The sequence below is a fragment of the Heterodontus francisci genome, chromosome 18, assembly GCF_036365525.1.
Source record: "Heterodontus francisci isolate sHetFra1 chromosome 18, sHetFra1.hap1, whole genome shotgun sequence".
Classification (NCBI taxonomy): domain Eukaryota; kingdom Metazoa; phylum Chordata; class Chondrichthyes; order Heterodontiformes; family Heterodontidae; genus Heterodontus; species Heterodontus francisci.
Window position 1 is genome coordinate 79,530,630 of NC_090388.1, and position 23,332 is coordinate 79,553,961.

A 23,332-nucleotide genomic window follows, 5' to 3' on the forward strand; every position below is an offset into this window, starting at 1 on the left:
CGCCGCACGGCAGCAGCACCACAGTCAGCATATGGTAAACGGTACTTACCTTTGCTGATTATGCAGCCCGCTGCCTCTCCATTGACACTTCCTGATTTTTCAATGAACGGGCGGCCGTCACGTGCCGTTCCGTTCATGACTGGGAAAGCCGGCGGATCCGCAGAGGCAGAAGGTTTCACATCAGAAGGTAAGTTTCTTTATCGGGGTCTCACTCTGCATTCTTAAAGGGAGGAGGGAGGGGGGATATTACAGGGGTCCCACATTGCATACTGGAACGGAGGAGGAGGATACACAGGGGTCTCACTCTGCATTCTTAAAGGGAGGGGGTCTGGGATTACTGAAGGGAAAGCTCTGCTGGCATGAAGGGAGGTACTGTGTACCATCCCTCCATTAACAGTGTACGCTCTGTTTGTTCGTGTTTGTGAGGGAGTAATGGCACACAAGGCACCATGTGTGTGGGGAGATGTCAGAAAGGACAGGAGCATTAAGGTTTTATGGATGGTGGGGGCAATCAATTCAGCTGGTAGATCTTGATGTGGTCAAGCTGTGCCACTCTGAGTGTTGGCCAAGATGGGTAATGCCATGGCACGTCATATAGTTGATCCAGGAAAGATGTACGCGTCAACACCAATCCCTGGCCTGTTATTTACCTTCAAATACATGAAGGGTTCAACTTTATTTATCACATGGAAATAGGTATGGCTCGTCCTACATTGTGTGATCCTCTGCACGTGAGGATCCGTATGCACCAGAGGCAATACCAACAGACAGGTGCGATCCACGTAGAGGCCCCCAGTCATGAGCAGCCGCCCCCAAGGGGAGCCCACCACTATGGTTGCCATGCATCTACAGGCCCCACATGACATGCCATCGGATGTCAGAGCACCAGTGTCAGAGGAGATTGTGCATGTAGAGAGGGTGGTGACATGTCTCTGTGCCCTGCTCAAGGTTGACCTGCAGCCCATGGGCTCCGGTGGACATCCCATGCCTTTGTTCCTCATAGTGGCAGTGGTTCTCAAGCCTGACCCCTCTGCAGCTTTTTAGGGGCCCAACAGAAACCTTTGTGGGGTCACACAGTCAGCAGTGCACCACTGCATCAGGGAGGTCACCAATGCCCTGCACCGGAGGGCCAGTGAGTATGTCTGTTTCAGGACTGACTCTCACAGCCAGGCCCAAAGGACCATTGGTTCTGGCACCATTGCCGGAGAACCATAGGTTGTAATGTTCAGAGACTGCACTCATGTGGCCATCAGGCCTCCCGCCAGGCTACCAACTGCAGACGTCACCATTAAAGGAGCTCCCTCAATCTAGCTGAAGCTGGTATGTGAACACTGCAGATGCTTGCTGCGAATGTGTGACCTCTTCTCAGGCAGCTGCCATGACACCTGGGTCTTGCACCAGTCCCGGCTGCCACCGTTGTTCACTGAACTGGCTCAGATGGATGGGTGGCTTCTTGGAGATAAGAGCTATCGTTTGCAGACATGGTTCCTGACACCAGTGAGAATCCCCACCACTGCTGCAGAGGAGAGATATAACGCCAACCACTGAGCTACATGAGCCAGAATTGAGCAGGAGATCTGAAGCGCGTCTCCAATGCCTGCATGGATTAGGTGATGCTCTGTACTATGGGCCGAGAAGGCCAGCTCCTTTCTTTGCTGCTGTGCACAACTATGCACCCAACAGGGACCAGACCCGGCATGATGAGGAGAGACATCAACAGGATTCCTCCTCAGACTATGAGGACGCTGAGGACCTACAACATGAAAGACGCATGGGAGGGCAGATGGCACCCAGGCTCTGCATGCAGGGTTAGCAGTGAGCTAGGGATGTAAAGAAGTGGCTTATCAGACAAAGGTTTTCCATAGGAACCAACACGAACTCTGCAAGCCACATATCACCCTCGCTCACCTGCTGTGCTCCAGTCCACATCTGCAGCATCCCTGTGTAAACCATTAGAGGCAGCAGCTGACTGAGCCAATGTCCATGTCACTGCATCCGTGGAGACGCTCATGAGTAATGGTGGTATGGCAATGATGTTATTGCATACGTTGGCTCTCCTGAAGGGCCAACAGTGCAAAGGGATGTGACATTGGCGCTACATACTGACACACATCATTTACACAGAGAAAAGGACACACATGTTGTTCAGGAACATTTAGTGAAAGACGTATTTGCATTGCTGTGACACCCGTGCATTCCCATTTGTGTCAGTGTGTTCTCTGTAAACCTCTGTAATGCCTTTTATGGTCCATTTAAGTCTCACATCCTGGAATGTACAAATTTAAGATTATTCACCCAGGTACAGCACGCCTACAAGAAGGAATGTTACACTTGAGTGGAAGAAGAGGTTCGCAACTTCACAAGACACTGGGACACAGCAGGGTAAGAATGTGGCAGCAAAGTGGAAAGTGCTGGGATAACTCAGCAGGTCAGGCAGCATCTGTGGAGAGAGAAGCAGAGTTAACTTTCAGATCTGTGAACTTGGACAAGTTAACTCAGCTTCTCTCTCCACAGATGCTGCCTGACCTGCTGGATTTCTGCAGCACTTTCTGCTTTGCTGCCAGATTGACAGCAGCCCCCACTCTTCAGCAGTCAGGTAAGTATTTCTTTGACAGCTGTTCTGGAAGCAGGTGCTGGGGTGCTTAAAATAGGGCCCCAACACCTGCTGCACAACTGTCAAAGTGTTCCTCACTGCGCCGGATGTCCCGCCTCTCCCCATGTAATATGGGAAGGGCGGCTCAGCATCGTGATTCTAATGAACCCTCGCGTGTAATATCGCGGGGGCTCTGCGGCGGCCGCTAAATGAGGGCATGCCGCTGAGTTCAAAGGGTGTAGCCGCGCAGCACGGCACCCGAATAAAATTCAGCCCAATGTGCGTACATGTTCTTTCTGTCTGCAAAGAACAGGGCCCTGTGTCTCTGTTTTCAGCATTATCTCATTGCTGTTTGTGGGATCCTCCTGTTGGCTGTCATATTTCCTAGATTACAATAATGACCACACTTCAAAAGTAATACATCAGCTGCAAAGTGCTTCATAACATCCTGAGGTTGCGAAAGGATCTATATCAATGCAAATCTTCCTTTCTTTACTGTCACAGATTAAAAATTACTCAGTTGAAACTTTACTTTTGAATCCATATCGACTTGGTTTAATGTTACAGATCTTAATGCAAGCATCATTCTAGGGCTTGTCAGGATTACAGAGATAGGGAAGAGTGAGGCCATGGAAGGATTTGAAAACAAGGATGAGAATTTTAAAATCACAGTGTTGATTAACCCAGGATCCAAAGTAGGTCAGCGAGCGCAGGAGTGATGCGTGCTTGGATCTTGGTGCGAGCAAGGACACAGGCAGCAGAGTTTTGGATGACCTCAAGTTTAGAGAGTGTAGAGCGTGGGAGACTGTCGAGGAATGCGTGGGAATAGTCACGTCTGGAGGTAACAAAGACATGGATGAAGGTTTCAGTGGCAACAGAGGAGCTGAGGCAGGGCAGAGTTGGGCAATTTTAAGGAGGTTGAAATAGGCGGTCTTAGCAATGGTGCTAAGTGGTTGGAAGTTCATCTGGGGGTCAAATATGACACTGAGATTGCAACCTGGTTCAGCTTCAGACAGTTGCCAGGGAAAGGGATGAATTTGGTGGCTAGGGAACGGAGTTTGGAGTGGGGACTGAAGACAATGGCTGCAGTCTTTGCAATATTTAATTGAAGGAAATTTCTGCTCAACCAATACTGGATGCCAGATAAGCAGTCTGACAATTTAGAGACAGTGGAGGGGATCAGACAGGTGCTGGTGAGGTCCAGCTGGGTGTCATCAGCGTGCATGTGAAAACTGATGCCTTGCTTGCAGATGATGTCACGAAGGAGCAGCATGTAGGTGAGAAATAGGAGGGGTCCCAGGTTCAATTCTTGGGGGACACCAGAGGTAATGGTGCAGGAGTGGGAACAGAAGCCATTGCAGGTGATTCTCTGGCCTGGTGAGAGCAGTGCCACCCAGCTGGATGGTGGTGAAGAGGCGTTGGAGGAGGATGGTGTGGTCAACCGTGTCAAAGGCTGCCGACAGATCGAGAAGGACAAGGAGGGAATATTTACCTTTGTTACAGACATTTGTGATTTTGATAAGAGCTGTTTCAGTACTGTGCCAGGGGCAGAAACCTGATTGGAGGGATTCAACTATGGAGTTCCGGGAAAGATGGCAGAGATTTAGGAGAAGACAATGCATTCAAGAACTTTGGTGAGGAAAGGGAGGTTGGAGATGGGCAGTTTGCAAGGATGAACGTGTTTTTTTTAAAGGAGATTACGAGAGCAAATTTGAAGGAAAGGGGAACAGTACCTGAAGAGAGAACTGTTGTCATCAGCAAAAACGGAGAGATCATTGCAAAAATAATTGGAAAAGCAATTTTATTTTTGTTAAAAGTTCAATCATTTTGAATTAACAAAATTAATTTTGCCGTTACCCAACAGAAACTATTAGCAGCCATCAGGGAACTGTTCATATGTAGTCATTACACCACTACATTCAGTTAGAATAATGGAGCACAATAATAAAGGCCCACTAGCAAATATCTTGTGTACATTTGAGAAGTTTTAATACCTTATTGATCTGCATCTCCTGGCACTTTAAATTGAATCTTTATTAATCTTCGATTAGTGAATAATGACAAAGGCACAATTTACTTCATTTATTTAATTACTGCAACATTTCACATCTCCATTATCTGCTGTAACTCGGCACTGTTTTGGCTGGGGAGGAAGAAATCCAGCGGCCAGAGTGAAGTAGTTCCAGGTCATAAAACAATCTGCCATAATCCCAGCCTGAGTAAAGTTATATTCTATTAGTCTCGCTAAGAGTGTGGTCAGTCTTGTGGCTGCATGTTGCTAGGAACTGCAGCATTTCAATCAACAACCTTTTAGACAGTGGCAGCTTTCATCCCCTCAATCTGGGTTAGATTAACCAGAAGCCAAGGATGTGAAGGTGGGGTTTGAGCCAGGTGCCAATAAGGTCGTGTAAAGAATACAGGAAGCCAAAACGACCCCTTCCACCCAAAGAGCTGCATCCATCTTGGAACTGTAAATACTTCAGCGTCCAGTTACCTCCATTAACTTGGAGGGTTTTTTTTACCCTTAATATTTTCCCCTACTTTGAACGTGCCGGGTCTCAGTGGCTGCATGGCCACCAGCAGACCTCCATACTTTGTCCAATTGGTCATTCATCATGTGGACACGCACACAGCAGGAAGGGGCAGCACAAGCAAGCCTGCTCATGTTCTCCGTAAATTTGAACGTGTTCTAAACTCTGCCGCTCTATCCTAACATGGGCCAATTCCCATTCACCCGTCATTCCTGTGCTCGCTGACCCACATGGCTTCCCGTCCAGCAACACCTCGATTTTAAAATTGCATTCCTTTTCTAATCCCTCCATGGCCTCACCCCTCCCTATTTCTGTAATATCCTCCAGCCCTACAAGCCTCTGAGATCTTGGTGCTCCCCCAATTCTGGCCTCTTGCTCATTCCTGATTTTAATTGCTGTACCATTGGTGGTTGTGCATTCAGCTGCCAAGACACTAAGCTCTGGAATTCCCTCCCTAAACCTCTCCATCTCTCCACTCTGAAGACTCTCCTTAAAATCTACCTCTTTGATCAAACTTTGATCACCTGTCCTACTATCACTATGTAGCTCACTGTCCAGTTTAGTTCGATAATGCTCCTGTGAAGTAGCTTGGGATGTTTTACAATGTTAAAAGCCCTATATAAATACAAGTTGTAGTTAAGGCAGAAACTGCTGCATGCATCATACTGATAGTACAGTGTGTGCAGGCGGTGGTGAAATAGTCGTGGAGGCAGTGACGGCCTTTCCTTGAACAGGATTTATCTTGATTGAGCAAGATGAAGTCAAGGACAAATACACGGGGAGAACTGGGTGAAGAATCAAAATTACCAACTGAACTGATAAAACCTCTACTACACAACCAGTAGAAACCTACTTCTGAGAAAACTATATCAAAAATCTTGTGTTGCCATGGAGACCATTCACGACACTGCTGCTACTGACTGCCCATTATATGCACCATTGACGAAATGACATTGCTCACTGTAACCACAGTAAAGTTAACTGAACCAGGTCCCCGATTTGCCCCCTTTCCCAAACAATCACATGCAAAGCCTGCGCTTTTTAAAACAAAATTAACAGACCTGCTAGTCAAAGCACTGCAGCAACCAGCACAGTGAGGAGCTACAGTAAGTTGTGCAGACAAGAGCACAAAGTTACAAAACAGAGGTGGACTGATTTAAGTGAGTGGGGAAAACTGTGGCACATCGAGCTCCATGTGGGGAAGTGTGGGGTCATCCACTGCAATTTTTTTTTCATGGTGAGAGATTAGGAGCTGTGGAGAAGCAAAGGGATTTGGGTGTCCGTGTACATAAATTACTAAAAGCTACTAGACAAGTACAAAAAAGGCTAATAGAATTCTGGCTTTTATCTCAAGGGGGCTGGAATACAAAGGGAAGCAAGTTATGCTTCTGTTGCACATTGCCTTGGTCAGAGCCTGCACCTCTCAAAAGGCGTGGAGAGGGTGCATCGCAAATTCACCGGAATGACACCAGGGCTTAAAGGGTTAAATTATGATGGCAGGTTGCACAAACTTGGATTGTGTTTCCTCGAGTTTAGAAGGTTGAGGGGGTGATATCATTGAGGTGTTTAAAATGACAAAAGGATATAATAGGGTAGAGAAACTGCTTCCTCTGGTGGAGGAATCCAGAACAAAGGGACACAATATGCAATCTTAAACTGGAGATAGGCTGTTCAGTAGTGAAATCAGGATGCACTTTTTCACACAGAGAATTGTAGGAATCTAGAACTTTCTCCCCAAAAAGGATGTGGATGTTCGGGGACAACCAAAACTTTCAAGGCAGAGCTTGATAGATTTTTGTTGGATTAGGATATCAAGGGATATGGATCAAGGCCAAGTCAATGGAGTTGAGGTACAGATCAGCCATGATCTAACTGAATAATGGAGCAAGCTCGAGGGGCTGAATGGCCACCTGCTGCTCCTGTGTTCCTCCAATAATGTTTGTCTCGTGCTTCAAGCAACTAATGACTCCAATGTTGAAAAGCATCTGAGAATCTAGTTGTGGTGAAAAATGGCAGCAGTTTCCGAGAGGATCTTGTGCGAGTTTTGATTGAGCGTGGTTAGAGAAGGGAGCATATTTGGTTGGATATTTTGGTCAGACTCTGAATATCAATAAGAAAGTGTCAGGTGCGGCAGTGTCAATTCTAAGGCATTAATATTTCTGTGGTATGGAAGGGCAGGGAGAAATTGTTGCGGTTATTGATTAAATGCATCCGTAATGTGTCCCTTACATCATCAGCCGAAAGTATTTCACATGAAATGAAATATTTTTTTTAAGTGTAGTCACTGTTGTAATGTAGGCAGTTTGCACACAGCAAGGTCCCACAAACAGCAATGCAATAAATGACCAGTTTGAGTTTCGGTGATGTTGTTTGAAGGATGAATGTTGGCCTGGACTCCAGGAGAATTTTCAATAAAGTGCCATGGGATTTCTTAAATCCACCGTAACAAGCAGAGTCTTGCTTTAACATCTCATCCAAAAGACAGTAATTCTCACAGAGCATTACTTTCTCTGTATTTCACCAACATGCTAGCCTCAAATACAACATCCAGTCCATTTTCTGTCTCAGGAAGGTGAGAGTGCTACTACTAGTCAAGTAGACACCTGACTTCTACTCACAGAGGAATGTTAACAGAAGAGAAAATATCAAGATTTTGCACCTGACGTTATGCGCAGCATAATGGGGAAGAATATTCTACAAATAGGGAATTCCACAAACCAAGTCGCCCTGCTTCCATTCACAACGCACTTACATTGAAATGGAAAGCTCTTGACACATACGAGCACGCTATTTGGAAAAAGAACGATGGATTCGTTCTGTAGAGAGAGTCTGGTACACCACAAAGGGCAATGCCACATACCATATGAATAGGATATCTTATGGTTTGCACCACATTCCACCCTCTGTAAACTTGAGCTCATCCAAAACTCTGCTCCCTGTGTCTTAACTTGCACCAAGTCCCATTTGACCATCACCCCCGTGCTTGCTGACCTACGTTGACTCTTGGTCTGGCAACACCTTGATTTTAAAATTCTCCTTACTTTTCAAACCCTTCCATGGTCTCGCCCCTCCCTAACTCTGTAATCTCCTCAAGTCCCACAACCCTCCGAGATCTCTGCACTCTTCCAATTTTGGCCTTTTGAGCATCCCTGATTTTAATCGCTCCACCAGTGGCAGCCTTCAGCTGCCAAGGCCCTCGGCTCTGGAATTCCTTCCCTACATCTCTCCGTCTCCCTAATCTTTCTCCTCCTTTAAGATGCTCCTTAAAATCCACTTCTTTGGCCAAGCTTTTGGTCATCTGCCCGAATATCTCCTTATGTGGCTGAGGGTCAAATTTTGTTTGATAATCACTCTTGTTAAGGGCCTCGGGGCATTTTATTACGTTAAAGGCAGTATGTAAAATGCAAGTTGCTACTGTAATGTTACACTAACAGGTTCATTCACACAGATTGTTACACAAATGCAGAGTATATGTCATAATACAGTTCCCGTGTGGATAACAGAGTATCTATACATCAATATTGTAGGTTACAGAACTAGGGAGCGACATGGTCATGGAGTAATTTAATTATGAGGATATTTTATTGGAGGAGTTGAGGGACCAGAAGCCAATATACATCAGTGAGAATGGGGATCATGGGCGATCGGGGCATAGTACATGCATCAGTATTATAGCAGCAATACTATATTGTAAAGTCCCTTTTGACACATTGCACATAGAATCATATAATGGTTACAACACAGAAGGATGGTCTGGGTAGTTGGGAAAGCCCAACATTCAGCTTCTTCCTCTCATCTAAGGAGCGTGCAAGAGGTCCTGGAGCAGCAGTTGACTGTTGAGCATAGGACAGCACCAATGTCATCTGCCATGGACACCTCACTTGCACAAGCCATGGCACAATAGGAGAGTCTCTCATGAAATGTTCCCAATTGTATTGTGGAGGCTTTGGGCTCAAGACTCCATGGCCAGATTCAACACGCTTGGATAACACATAGATGCCACGTGTCACGATCAATATCAGGCCTGAATTTCTGCAGGACACACAATTCGATATGCTTCATTGCTGGGAGAATATTGTAGGAGTTGTTCATCATTTATGCCCCTTAACAATTTTGTCTTCATTTTCCCAGTGTTTCTAAGTCCTCTTTCTGAGGGAGAGGAATAGTCAGAGATCGGGCGATTGATCTATTTTTGTTTCAGTTCTTTATTCCACCACTCTTTATACACGTGTCTACTTTTACATACAGCTTCACAGACACTGAATTGACTGCATTAAATATTTAGGGAAAATGTATTTATTAAAATCCACCTACCTTCTTAAAGTGCTGTTCTATCAAGTGATTCATAATATGCTGCACTCAAATTTAAATTCATCTTACTGTACAAAAGCTACTGTTTCAACTGTCTCTTTAATGCGTCAGTGTGTTTCAATTTGCAAAGCAAAATGAAAATAGGTCAACATACAAACAAGCCCACCAGGAGCAGAAGTTTTGTGCTTGCTGTCATTAATTTTTACATGTATTGCTTTCCTCTCGCCGTTAACTGAGTAAATATAATTGATGCACTAAGCAGGATGTACACGTGAGGACTAATCAATGGCCCAGTGACAACATAGCTCCCAGGTCTAATTCCTGGACCGCTGTTGCGTTAGGGTTGCCAACTCCTGTTGAGCGCATTCCTGGAGGTTTTGTCACATGACCTCCCGTCATCAACCGTCCCAGCCCCACCATTGGTCCATCCTCTCACGCACCACCTTCGCAACCAATTGAAAAACAAACAGACTCTTTGTGACCCAATTGGAAGAAGCTTGACTGTCAACCAGGCTTTTTATTTTTTTTGAAATTCATAAACATTTTTATATCTGATCAAAAGTGTTTCCAGAAAATGGAAAAGTGCAAATTTTTTTTTGTTAACGTGCTTATGATTTTCTTACAGGTTGCTTGCAGCAGTCCCCTGGAGATGAAGGTTTCATTCCTGGAGAATTAGCAACCCTGTGTTCAGGTGCTACATCTGGGCTGAGTGTGCCTGGGCGAGGCAGGAGCGTGAGCAGCCAGGATGTGACTGCCTGATCACTACAGAGTGACATCTGCTGGACGCTGCATGTATTGAGAATGGAAAGAGTGTGCGTGCATCTTTATTTTTCCATTGATCGGGTTCTTTCACTACCAAGTACTTGTTGCAGCAGTTTGCAGCAAGCAAGGGGATCTGCTGCCCTGTACGTACGTATACCTGGCACAGTCCACTTCCATCCTTTTCTTCAGAGAATTGAAATTCCTCTTTTCATGCAATAGTTAACCCCTTTGTGTCAACATTCCTGTGTGTGAAACTTCAGCAAGGTAAATAAACTTAAGTGGATAAACCACGGTTATCTATACAGGAATGTGTCACAAATGTGCTAAGCAGTGAGCTCAAAACAGAAAGGAATTTCAGTTTTCTGACTTTGCTTCAGGCTGTCTTTGTGGAATTTCAACAATTCTTTGATGCTTTCTTCCGAGTTGCCCTTTTATTGACACCTCAGCCTTCCAGCCTATTAGAAACTACAGCACAGGAACAGGCATTTGCCCCCAACTGGTCTAGTCCAGTGTTTATGCTCCAGGTGAGTCACCTCCTATTTTAATTATTTCTTCCCTCAATGTAAATCTCAAATTCCCTTCTCCCTAAATTTGCATTAAGTCACCCCTTAAACACATCAATGCCATCTGCTTCAACTGCTCCATTGGGCAGGGAGTTCCACATTCTCACATTCTCGTTCAGTGTAAAGAAATTCTTTATTTGATCTGTTGGTGGCTCTTATACATATGCCCCCTTGTTCTGGTCTCTTCACATCTAAATGTCCTCCAGCTGTGCTGTAATGACTGAATGATGCAATCCTATTGAACCTCGTTGTAATTTTGAAGACCTATAAATCAATCGGTGGATAAGTATTTTTTGTTTTGTTATCTGCCCCTTTGCCCTTGGTACTAATTATCAGCTTGTCTCAGTGGGTCACGATCCTGCCTTTCAATCAGAAGGTTGTGGGCTCCATGGTTACACCACGGGTGGAATTTAATGCTCTCCCCCACAGTGCGTTTGGAGGTGGAGAGAGCATAAAATTGGGTGGCATGGTGACGGGGGTGGACCTCACCACCATCCTGCCTCTGCCGAAATTTAGTCTGGCGCGGGAAGGGCTGTGAAAGGCCTTCCCACCCCGCTGCTAACTGAGGCCCTTAAGTGGGTAATTAACCCCCAATTTAGGGCCGCTTCCAACCGCAGCCGCAATTAGCCGTGTGGTGGGCGGGCCTGTTGGCATATGAATGGATGGCACAAAAACTGTGTGGGCTGCTTATCGGCTGGGGTCCCTCGTTTAAAGGCACTTAGTGCCTGAACAAGTGACCCGGCATGAGGAAGGCGTGGGGCCCACTGAAAGTCACCCCCCCTGCCCCTCCCGCACAACCCCCACCCCGCCCTGACCTACCCGACACCTGGCTCCAGTGACGCTCCTCGGCCTCTGGTAGGTGCAGCTACAGCAGCAGCCGCTGTCTCCACACTGGCATTACAGCTGCTGGCCTCTGATTGGCCGGCAGCTCTGCATGGCCGGGACTCCTGGCAACGGGATCCTATATCCTATGGAAGGCCTGCCGCTGTCCAGTTAAGTGCATGATTGGCACTAAATTCAGGGGGCCTTCCGTAAAAGAGGCAATGCAGGGATCTCTGCGTCAGTTTCCCCCCAACGTCAAGACCCTCACCTCCAGCATAGCATAGAATCCATCCATTGGAGAAAATGTTAAGCTGAGGCCCTGTCTACCTGCCTGGTCATTCAGGCAGAAGCTGAAGATTCTGTGGCACTGTTTGAAGAGCAGGGAATTGATGTGGAGCCCTGGCCAACATTCCTCCCTCAGCCAACAGCAAAACACATCAACTGGTCATTCAGTGGAAGCCTTGGGGAGGGTGCAGAATAGATTTACTAGAATGGTGCCAGATGAGGGACTTCAGGTATGCAGAGAGACTAAAGAAGCTGGGGATTTTTTCCCTAGAACAGAGAAGGTGATTTAATCGACGTGTTCAAAATTATGAAGAGTTTTGATAGACTAGAAAGGGGGAAACTGTTCCCAGTGGCAGGAGAAACAGTAACTAGAGGGAAAAAAATTAAGATAATTGACAGAAGAACCAGAGGGGTGAAGACATTTCTTTTGAAATGCAGGGAGCTGATATGAAGTGGAATGTGCTGCCTGAAAGGGTAGTGGAAGCAGATTCAATAGTAACTTTCAAAAGGGAGTTGGATAAGGAAAGATTAGCAGTGCAATGGGAAAAGAGCAGGGGATTGGGACTAATTGGATAGCTCTTTCAAAGAGCCAGAACAAGCACGATAGGCTGAATGGCCACCTTCAGTGTTATATGATGCCATGATCCATCTCATTGCTGTTTGTTGTGAGCAACTGGCTGCCCCATTGGGCTACACAATGAAAGTCATCGCATTTGAAAAATAATCACGTATTTTAAGGCACCAGTAACATGATATGGTGCAATATAAAGTGTTTATTTGGTGACAGCAATTGCGGTGCTGATGATAGGCACTTGTATATTCAAAAAAGGAGAACAACGGTATTTGATTCAGGACAAGAGAAAGTAATGTGGTGTGTTGGAGATCAACAGCAACTTGCATTTATATAGCACCTTTAACATTGTAAAATGTCCCAAGGTGCTTCACAGCATCGTTTTTCAGACAAAATTTGACACTGAGGCACATAATCAGATGTTATGATCAGGTGACCAAAAGCTTAATCAAAGAGGCAGGTTTTAAAAGACATTCTTAAAAGGAGGAAAGAGAGATTGAGAGGTTTAGCAACAGAATTTCAGAGCTTAGATCCTTGGCAGCTGAAGGCACCATGAAAGGAAATGGTGGATGCGCTGGAGACTAGCATTAGAGGAGCACAGAGATTGCAAAGGGTTGTAGGGCTGGAGGATGTTATGGGGATAGGGAGAGAGCGAGACCATGGACAGATACAAGAAGAATGAGATTTTTAAAATTAAGGTGTTGCCAAACTGAAGCCAACGTAGATCCAGTAGCGAGCACAGGGGTGATGGGTGAACAGGACTTGGTGAGAGTTAGAATACGGGCAGTAGAGTTTTGGATGAGTTCATTTATGGAGGGTGGAAGATGGGAGACCGACCAGAAGAGTACTGGAATAGTCAAGTCTAGAGGTAACAAAACCTGGAATGAGAGTTTCAGCAGCAGATGAGCTAAAATAACCCACACCTAATCAGATTTTCCCATTCACTTTCAACTTGAGCACGCTTAATATTGTTTCTGTCACCTTCCCTGCATAGTCATGTCTAGCCCTTCCTTATTCCGCTTCATAAGGGTCAAAACACAATCAGCTGACAGGTTTATATTTTACACTGTCAGGCAAAGATTCTAACAGCTGGATGTACGCAGCCAATCTTTCTCTCTCTCTCTCCTCTCCCTTGCTGCAGTACTATTCCCTAGTTCCTGGCTCTCTTTGGTACTTCGTCTTGGCCTATTTCACGTGTGAGCCAAGATAGTAAGCCGTAAGCAGGCGACTTGACTTGACTGTGCAGGGCATCACAGCTGAGGCCATTTATAGGAACAGGAGTGGGCCAATCAGCTCCCCAAGACTGCTTCACAGTCAGTTAGATATTGGTGATCTGCACCTCAACTCCATTCCATAGACTTTTGTTCGGTAAAGATATCAAGAATCTATCAATCATGCTTGAAATCTCCACAGCCTTTTCGGGAGGCAGGGCAGGAGGGTGGTGGAGAAAGAGGTGGAAGAGAAATTCAGGTTTGTCCTATCTTTATCCAACATCCAGCCATGCGCCTATCTAGGAAGGGCCATTGGATTGTAATCAGGAGCCAATATTCCTCCTCCCGAATCCAAGTCAATTTTAGTCATCTTGCTACCATTCTTTAAAGATGAGGAATTAAACCGGGAGCTATCGACGTCTGCATGACTCAGAAACTCACTGCCTTAAGGAGCTGAGCCACCAGGGGACCTATAGAATCATAGAACAGTACAGTACAGCAGCAGCCCATTCAGCCCATCAAGTCTGCACCAGCCCTTTTGAAGAGCAATCAAGTTAGTCTCACTCCCCTGCTTTTTCTCCATATCCCTTCAAGTATTCATCCAATTCCCTTTTGAAGCTGCTATTGATTTTGTTTCCACCACCCTATCAGGCAGCGCATTCCAAATTTTAACCATTTGTTTTATAAAAAGGTTTTTCCTCATGTCACCTCTGATTCTTTTACCAATCACCTTAAATCTGTGCCCTCTGGTTATCGACCCTTCAGCCATTTGAAACAGCTTCTCTTTATGTTCTCTGTCTAAATCGTACATGATTTTAAATACCACTATCAAATCTCCTCAGTCTTCTCTGCTCTAAGGAGAACAACTGGCGGCAGAGCTCACACCATTTTGCATTCAGCTCCAACTAATTGAACAGGAGATCGCCGGTCAAATCATTCACTATGTGAAGCAAAATGTCTTATGTATTCGCCAGAGCAACAATATGAAACTGATATGACAAAGCAAAACAAACTGAAAACATTAATTAACACTTTAATTAGGTAAGGACATTGAGCCGTTATGAGCCTCTTCACTACAGCATGAACTGCCACCCTTTGTAGAATGGGGACTTTCTTCATCGAGTTAAGCAAAGATGCTGCCATTTTTGTCAGAGTCTGCAGATACGGAGAGCAAGAGAGGTGCACACACTGAAATATCTCCTGCACACAATGTTTCATGAGTTTGATATTTCAAAATATATCTTTTCCTTCCTCTGTTGCCAGTCCCAACTGCTTGCTGGAATATGATTCCATGGAAGCCAATCACCACCAGCTCATTACCTGGGCATTCATGCATGAGCCTTAGCAACAAGCATTGTAAGGCACTACTGAGAAATCCAATCCAAAGTCCACCTTTTCAGCAAGGATCACTGGGCAGGTGGTCAGGTGTAGGAACCACAGACGATTGTCCCTCCTTAGCCCAGAGGCAGCGATGCCAATTGTTGTTCCCCAACTGCGATTAGCTACTGCAGGGCAGACAGGAGATCAAGCCAGGGCCCTTCATAATCTGAGTGGTTCAGCCATTCATTGGCTGAAGTTATTGAGTCATGGGGGGGTGCTCTCAATGTACTGTTAAAAATAGAAAGAGAATATTGAACTACCCTAACCATACTGAGAAACTAAAACCAAACCTTTCTGTTTACATTTTAGAAGTCAGTGCCAAAGGATTAGATACTATAGTTTCATAACAATGCCATCCATCAAATTTAACTTTATCCTTGCTACGTGGCTATTATTTTTACTCAAGTGCATCTTTTCACCGGGTCTGAGGGAGCTTTTTGCTTTCAATACAAGCAGTCAATCAGCGAACACATCCCCTTAGTTCCAGCTCTACCTTCCAAGTGTGCATTTCATCAGAAATGCTCTTCCTGATGGCTATTCTTCCATCCTGGTCATGAACTATTTTAGCAGCTGCTAAATTGAGTTGCGACATAAAGGTTGGAAGAGAGTTGGAATCTGCAGCAAAGTCAGTGACTGAAAATTCTTTGTCACTGAATTGCTGTAAAAGTTGCAGAAAATAACGATGGACTTCTTACTCTCACCAGCTGAGACTCAAGTATGGCATTACCATCAAATCTCCCTCCCACCTCAAGCTTCAATAGTGTGCAGACAGAGTTGGTAATCCCAAAAATTCCTCTTGCTTTCCCTTGGGAAGGAGATTTGCATTTCTATAGCGCCTTTCCCGACTTCAGGACATCTCAAAATGCTTTACAGCCAATTAAGTACTTTAAGTGTAGTCACTGTTGTAATGTAGTAAACATGGCAGATAATTTGCACACAGCAAGATCCCACAAACAGCAATATAATGACCAGATAATCTGTTTTGGTGACGCTGGCTGAGGGAGAAATATTGACCAGGACACTGGGGATAACTCCACAGCTCGTCTTTGAAATTGGTGGATGCAAGAGATCCCACGGCACTAAGGGGGCGGACGGGGCCTTTGTTTAAGATTTCATCCGAAACAGAATGGAGGGGACACCAGTATTTGTTCTGCGGCTACAAGGCAAAAGACCTGGAAATTTCCAGGAGAGAGTAATAGAACTACAACCAGAGAAAGTAGAAATGAGAAAGTGAATAGAAAATCAAAAAAGATTATATCAAGGGCATTTATTGTCCCCTGTAGCCCTTGTGATTGATGTCGCCTGTTAATTTTAAACCAAATTTATGTTTTTGTATAGCTTGTGGCTGAAAATTTCACCTATGTATAGATGTATGAATCTTCAGGGAAAACAATATAAATTCCCAAAAAAATCCCGTCTCTTCTTCTTAGCTGACCCCTGAATCAACTTAGGTCATCATCGGTCCAGTTTTGGACCATGATAGTCTGGAAATTTCTGCATTGCAAATCGGACAAGAGAATACAGTTTCTTTACACCCCAAACTAACTGTAACGATGAGGCATTCGGTCATTCAGAGAAATAAAAGTTTTAAAGCTTATTTGATTGGCTAATCAGTAAATCCACTGCGTGGTGCCATATTGAAGGATATAGACCACGAGGTCTTGGGTTTGATCTACAGCCTATATTGAGCTGGCTAATTCCAGACAAATGTTGGGTACTATAATTAGCTGCAGAATCCCGCATTAGGACAGTGGGATTATCCAATGACTCTGGCTGAAAATGTGTTTGCTTGGAAGTGGGGCAAGGCCCAGCTGTAATGGCCTCTATGATTGAGTCGTCGGCTAAGGGTCAGACGTGAAGAATGCCTACTTGGGATGATTTTAACCTAAGCCTTCTGGCAGGATACTGACGGGCTCCACTGACTTTGACAGAACTGAAAATCGAGCAGGACATATAACAAGCAGTCAACCCACCACGATTGAACATTTTACACCCCCAGCTCAAGTTGAAAGTCAGCACACAGTACCTTTTGGACCACTTAGATCTCCACTAATTACACCATCAGAACCACTCCCTCTCCCCCACCACTGATCTGTGTTACAAGCCTTGTAAAACAATCCCAGAGCCTTTTAAAAAAAAAATCTGAATTTTAACCTGAATCTTATATAAAATATATGCACGCACGTACACATACAAATATACAAACTGGGTGGTTTTATTTTAATAAAAAAAAGTCATATAAATGCCCGAGGTCAAGTTTGCATATTCATATTGAACAGCACAAGACTGGTGATGTTTAAAGGGGGAAGAGAAAGCTTGGCAAGAGAACTTGTTGCCATCGAGGGGTCATTGATGCCAACCACTCAGTCTAGCAGCTGTGGATAAGAAAATCATTACCAAAATGAATTACCATTGGCAATTGGCAATATTCCTTACAGGCTTGCCTTTAAGAAGCCAGTTATCATTCCTCACACAGTGATTTTATAATTGCTATGAATTTGCAGGCAATTGTATTTCCTTTGTGAATTATTAAGATAACCTAACCTGCTCTGTGTGTTGGGTGGTTCCTTCCTGCACTATTGGATTGCTAACTTGCCAACAGGACTTTAATACAAAGGGACTCACAAGAACGTAATGAAGACCAGCTCTATGCATTAATTTTTTGTGCTTCAAATCTAAAATCTGATGGAATCTGGCAGAAATGTACTTCTATTTATAGCAGACAGTGAATAAAACATTTAATTGTGGCAATGTAGGTGAAGAGCTGAGGGCTATGATGTGCAAAGCAGTTTTTCCTTATACGTTAAGAGTTTTAAGTACTTAGGAGTTAAGCCATTATTTCAACTGCAGGAACATGCGGATTCAATGCAGGAAGAAGTGACAGGCACCTAATTAAAAAGAAAAGCAAAAGACAAAAGCCTAGATCTCTAATTAGCTGGAGCTCCCAGATCCCGGAACAGAATCCACAGTCTATGTGCCCTGACCACTGGCACACAGGTTGGCAGTACCTTTAAGATGCTGTGGGGCATTGCAGGATGTTCTTGGGAGCCTTCTGACTTCTGGTCAGATAGATCAATCAGCGTGGGCCACTTTAGTAAACTACCTGCGCACCTCGGCAGCTGTTTCGCTGTTTCAAAGAGATTTACTTTTTACTCTGCCCTAGGTCCCACCGACTAGGATGTGAGGCAGGATTCCCCCATTACATATCACCCTACTTACACAGATACCCACCCCCACATAGTGTGCTGGAACGATAGGATTACTAAAGAGGATGCCCCCCTACCAGCCAAAGAGATAGCAACCAACACGGCACAGCTGGAGAGAGATGGGGGTGTGGTGGTGGGAAGCAGCCTCTTGGGGTTCGGGCTCACTAGCTTCAGCCTCACTCGCCATCGCTTCAGTTAGTGGGTCATCCAGGCACAAACACTTCCCAAGTGGCACAGTTCTGCGGGATTCAGCCTCACAATGCTCTGCTGCTGTGCAGGAACATTTTCTAAAGTGATGTTAAAACGACGTGCTGCTGCTGCAGCCTCTTTAGTAGATTCATAGAATTATACAGCACAGAAGGTGGTCATTCAGCCCATCGTGCCTGTGCTGGCTCTTTGAAAGAACTAATCAATTCGATCCACTCCCCCAACTCATTCCTCATAGTCCTGCAAGTGTTTCCTTCTCAAGTATTTATCCAATTCCCTTTTGAAAGTTACTATTGAATCTGCATTTCAGATCACACAACTCTCTGCGTATGAAAAATGCCCCTTATCTTCCCTCTGGTTTTGCCAATTATCTTAAAACGGTGACCTCTGGTTATTGACCCTCCTGCCAGTGGAAACAGTTTGTCCTTATCAAAACCTCCTCCTGATTTTGAACACCTTTATTAAATATCCCCTGAACCTTCTCTGCTCCAAGGAGGACAACCCCAGTTCCTCCAGCTTCTCCACATTTGTTTAAACAGGAATCGCTTTCGAACAAAACGTGGCCACAAATCACGAAAACTGCCGGCGTTTGAGAAGTGCTGGAGAGGCTGGCACGTCCATCACTCCACATAAAAAGAGACGGTCACTTACCCTTTGAACAGTCACAGCTACAGACGCAAGAAGCCAGTAGTGCCTGCGATTGCTCCTGCTGGCCCTCCCCCGCTCTCTCTCACATGCACACATACATCGACCACCGTTCTCCGGCACTGGCTCGCCCTGGACCAGGGGCTTTGGCAAAGGACAGCTGTCTTTAAACTGGAGCAGCCATGGGCTGCAGAGGGGCCAGCAGCAGCTGAGAAGCTGGCTTCCCTTCCCAGCCGGGCCCTGCTCTCCCTGTGCTTTGTTTCCAGGGGATGAATCACAGTGGAAGAGTGAGGAAGAGGAGGAAGGGGGTGGGTGGGCGATGGTGAGTGGCAGGCAGGCAAGGAGGGAAGGAGACGAAGAGAGAGAAGCCTCTTTTGTAGTGGCAGTGTGCAGGGCCAGCACTACCGGGCTGAGGGGAGAATGGAGCACAGATCAGCTGAGGCGGTGTGCCTGAATCTGATACACTGGCAACAGCCAATCACAGCAGCAGCAGCTGAGACACTCCAAGGCTGGGCACGGCTGGAAAACCAGGAGCAGCTGGAGCCCCCGGATCAGGATCAGGATCGACAACCCTGGCTGCTCATCCCGAGCAAGTCCTTGCCTACTCTGCAAGCATTGACCTTGTGGATCTGTCACTATGGGAAACTGGATTAAAACTGCCCACTTTTAGTGTCCAGGGGCAGCTGCCAAAGAGGATTCTTTTTCTTTTTCATAAAAACCTTATTCTTCTTCAGCTGATGACAAAAGACTGACATGCCTGGTCTGAAAGACACAGGAATGTGCTGACACCTTTTGCTTCATTCATCTGAAACCCTGACTGAATGAGTCAGGATTACAGTTTACCACAAATTCCGCACCCCCCCCACCGCTCCCTGCTGCCCTACCCGAAATGTCATGTGCAGCAAGCCTGCAGTTCTTTATTGAAGTGGCCTAAACTATTCAGCCACCATGAGGTGGGGGTGGGGAGAGAGAGCCAGAGAATCACAGCTGTTCCTGTCTTTGAAGCTAAGTATATCTCCCTTGTGGTCCAGTGGCTGGAGCACAAAGCTGCTTTAACCTGATACTCACTAATGTGGGACAGGGGATCACGGTGGGGGTTGGGCTAGTGATCAGAGCAGGAAGCTATGCTCATCTCAACCACAACAATGATAGATGCAATCAGCCTCAGCACCCCTGGATGGGGGGCGGTGGGGAGTGGTGCAGAACTGACACATCAGCCAGAGTCCCTGTTCCTCCCAATCCCCATCTATTGACTACAGTTTGAGTGTGCAATTGGGCAGATGTCGTGCGAGAACAGGGTTGGTTCATTTACCCAAAAAGCCAGTGGAAGAGCCAAGCTCAACTTTCACTTTTATGTCAAAAAATAAAGCACGCACTTTGTTATATAATGACTGGTTGTGAGCTGGAGGCAGTAATCCTCTCTCGTTGATCCAGTCTCTGTTCACACTTTGTCCCTGTTGCTTATGAGGCCAGTGGAACCATCTAAACCCAGAGCTAATTTATTACTATGTACAAAAACAGGACTTCCCTTCTCTCATCTCCTGAGGGCACCAACTCTTACAGAGGTATAATTCCACAGGTATCAGCAGCCCTCTGATACCTCACTCAAGAAAAGCAGCCATGGTCTGATCGTGTCTGAAGTACTGCCTTCAGTTTTGGACACTGAACCGCAGGAAAGAGGTATTGGCAATGGATGGGTATGGTGTGGATTCACCAGAATGATACCAAGGATTAAAGTGTTAAATTACGATGGTGTAAATTCAGCTTGTTTTTCCTTGTGGTTGAGGGATGATCTAATTGAGGTGGTTAAAATGATAAAGAGATTCAATAGGGTAGAGCGAGAGAAACTATTTCCTCTGGTGGGGAATCCAGTACAAGGAGACATAATCCTAAAATTAGCAACATTCCATTTAAGAGGGAAATCAGGAAAGATTTTTGCACACAGACAGTAGTGGCAATCTGGAACCTTCAACCTGTGGATGCAAAGGGACAATTGACATTTTCAAGATGGAGGTCGATAGTTTTTTTTGTTAGTTGAGGGTATCAAGGGATATGGATCAAAAGAGGGTAAATAGAATTGAAATACAGTTCATCCTTTATCCATTTGAATGACAGAATGATGGGCTAAGTGGCCTCCTCCTGTTCCTATGTTCTTTGCCAAGACAGTGAGTCTTACATAAAACTATATTGAATTTATGGCCATTCAGCCCAATAGGTCTGTGCCATTGTTTATGCTCCACACAAACCTTCTCCCACCGTACTTCGTTTCACACTATCCACATATCCTTCTATTCCTTTCTCTCCTATTTACTTATCTTGCTTTCCCTTAAATGCTATTCATCTCAACCAGAAAGAAAAAGAGAGACTTGCATTTGAATAGCACCTTCCCAAAGTGCTTACAGCCAATGAAATGCTGTTGGAATCTTCTCAGTGTTGTAATGTAGAAGATGTATGTGTAAGGTAGGCAAATGAGGTAGTGAGTTCTACATTCTCGCCACTGTCTGGGCAAAGCAGTTTCTCCTGAATTCTCGACTGGATTTATTAGTGACGATCTTATATTTATTACCCCTAGTTTTTGACTCCCCACATCTTCTTTACATCTACATCTATCTCAAACCCCTTCATTATTTTGAAGACCTCTCCCAGGTCAGTCTTTTCTTTTCTATAGGGGGTATTTTGCAGAGGTTGGCAGTGCAGCAGCATCCATTCACTTTCTCACTCGCCTTCACACATGGGACTGTATTCACCAGGGATTAGTGTTAAAGTTAAAGTTGCTAGTTATCCTCTGCTTATACATGAGCACAGGAGGTTAACTGCAGCACCCCAGAGCAACTGCCCAGGTGAGAGTCTGGGAATCAGAGCTGGCAGATACTGGTCTCTAAGGAATGACAGTCGAGTGATGTAAAGAATGGCCATTTGGTTGAGGTACTGAGGGCTGTGAGTGCCCACAGAACAATACCCAGATAAATTACTGAGCTGGGTGGTATGTTTACAAGCTTGGTCACTTTAAAGCTTCTTTCAGCCTTTATTATAGTGCCAGAGGCAATTTTGCAGGAAAGCACAGCGACTATTGGTGTAGTATCTCGGGATAGGATAAGGAATCACCTATGCATTCTGATATTAGATGTCAATCTCCCAGCAAAGCTGGTACTGTAGTGGCAATGTCATTGAATTAGTCATCCAGAGGCCCAGGCTAATGCCCTGGGGATAAAAACAAGAAACGCTGGAAATACTCAGCAGGTCTGGTAACATCTGTGGAGAGAGAAGCCGTGTTATTAATAATGCCCTGGGGGCATGGGTTCAAATCCCACCATGCCAACTGGTGGAATTTAAACTCAAAGAATTCAATTATTTAATAAAAATCTGGAATTGAAAGCTAGTCTCAGTAATAGTGAAATTAGCATAATTAGCATAATGACCCATATGGTTCACTAATGTCCTTCAGGGAAGGAAATCTGCCATCCTTACGGTCTCCAGACCTATAACAATGTGGCTGACTCTTAACTGCCCTCTGAAATGGCCTAGCAAGCCACTCAGTTGTCAAGGGCGGCACAGTGGCGCAGTGGTTAGCACCGCAGCCTCACAGCTCCAGCGACCCGGGTTCAATTCTGGGTACTGCCTGTGTGGAGTTTGCAAGTTCTCCCTGTGTCTGCGTGGGTTTTCTCCGGGTGCTCCGGTTTCCTCCCACAGCAGGTTGGTAGGCAAATTGGCTGTTATAAATTGTCCCTAGTATAGGTAGGTGGTAGGGAAATATAGGGACAGGTGGGGATGTGGTAGGAATATGGGATTAGTGTAGGATTAGGATAAATGGGTGGTTGATGTTCGGCACAGACTCGGTGGGCCGAAGGGCCTGTTTCAGTGCTGTATCTCTAATCTCTAATCTAAATGCTGGCCTTGCCCATGATGCCCACATCCCATGAAAGAATAAAAAAAAAGCGACTGGAAGGTTCTTTGCAAACAGTGTGACCACTGATCACACATCACACATCACAACTCACCAGTCAGCTGTAGCTCAGTGGTAGCATTCTCACCTCTGAGTCACAAAGGTCATGGATTCAAACCTTACTCCAGATAGTTGAGCATGTGATCTTGGCTGACACTGTTTTTAAATGATCCCAATGTATGAGTTCAAAGAAGAGAAGGGAAGTTCTCCCCAGTGTCCTGTCCAGTATTTGCCCCAAAACCAGCATCACAAAAGCAAATGATCTGTGGTCATTATCATATTGCTGTTTGTGGGAGTTTGCT

General features: G+C 45.3%; 1 protein-coding gene across 2 annotated transcripts in view; it reads right to left on the minus strand.

The window, feature by feature from the left end:
* Positions 1–19,542, minus strand: part of large1 (LARGE xylosyl- and glucuronyltransferase 1) — a 488,923-nt gene extending 469,381 nt beyond the window's left edge. For both annotated transcript variants that reach the window (XM_068051293.1, XM_068051292.1), the window contains exon 1: positions 19,094–19,542. The gene's annotated coding sequence lies outside the window, so the exon portion shown is untranslated. The remainder of the gene's footprint in view (positions 1–19,093) is intronic.
* Between the last annotated feature and the right edge of the window lie 3,790 nt (positions 19,543–23,332).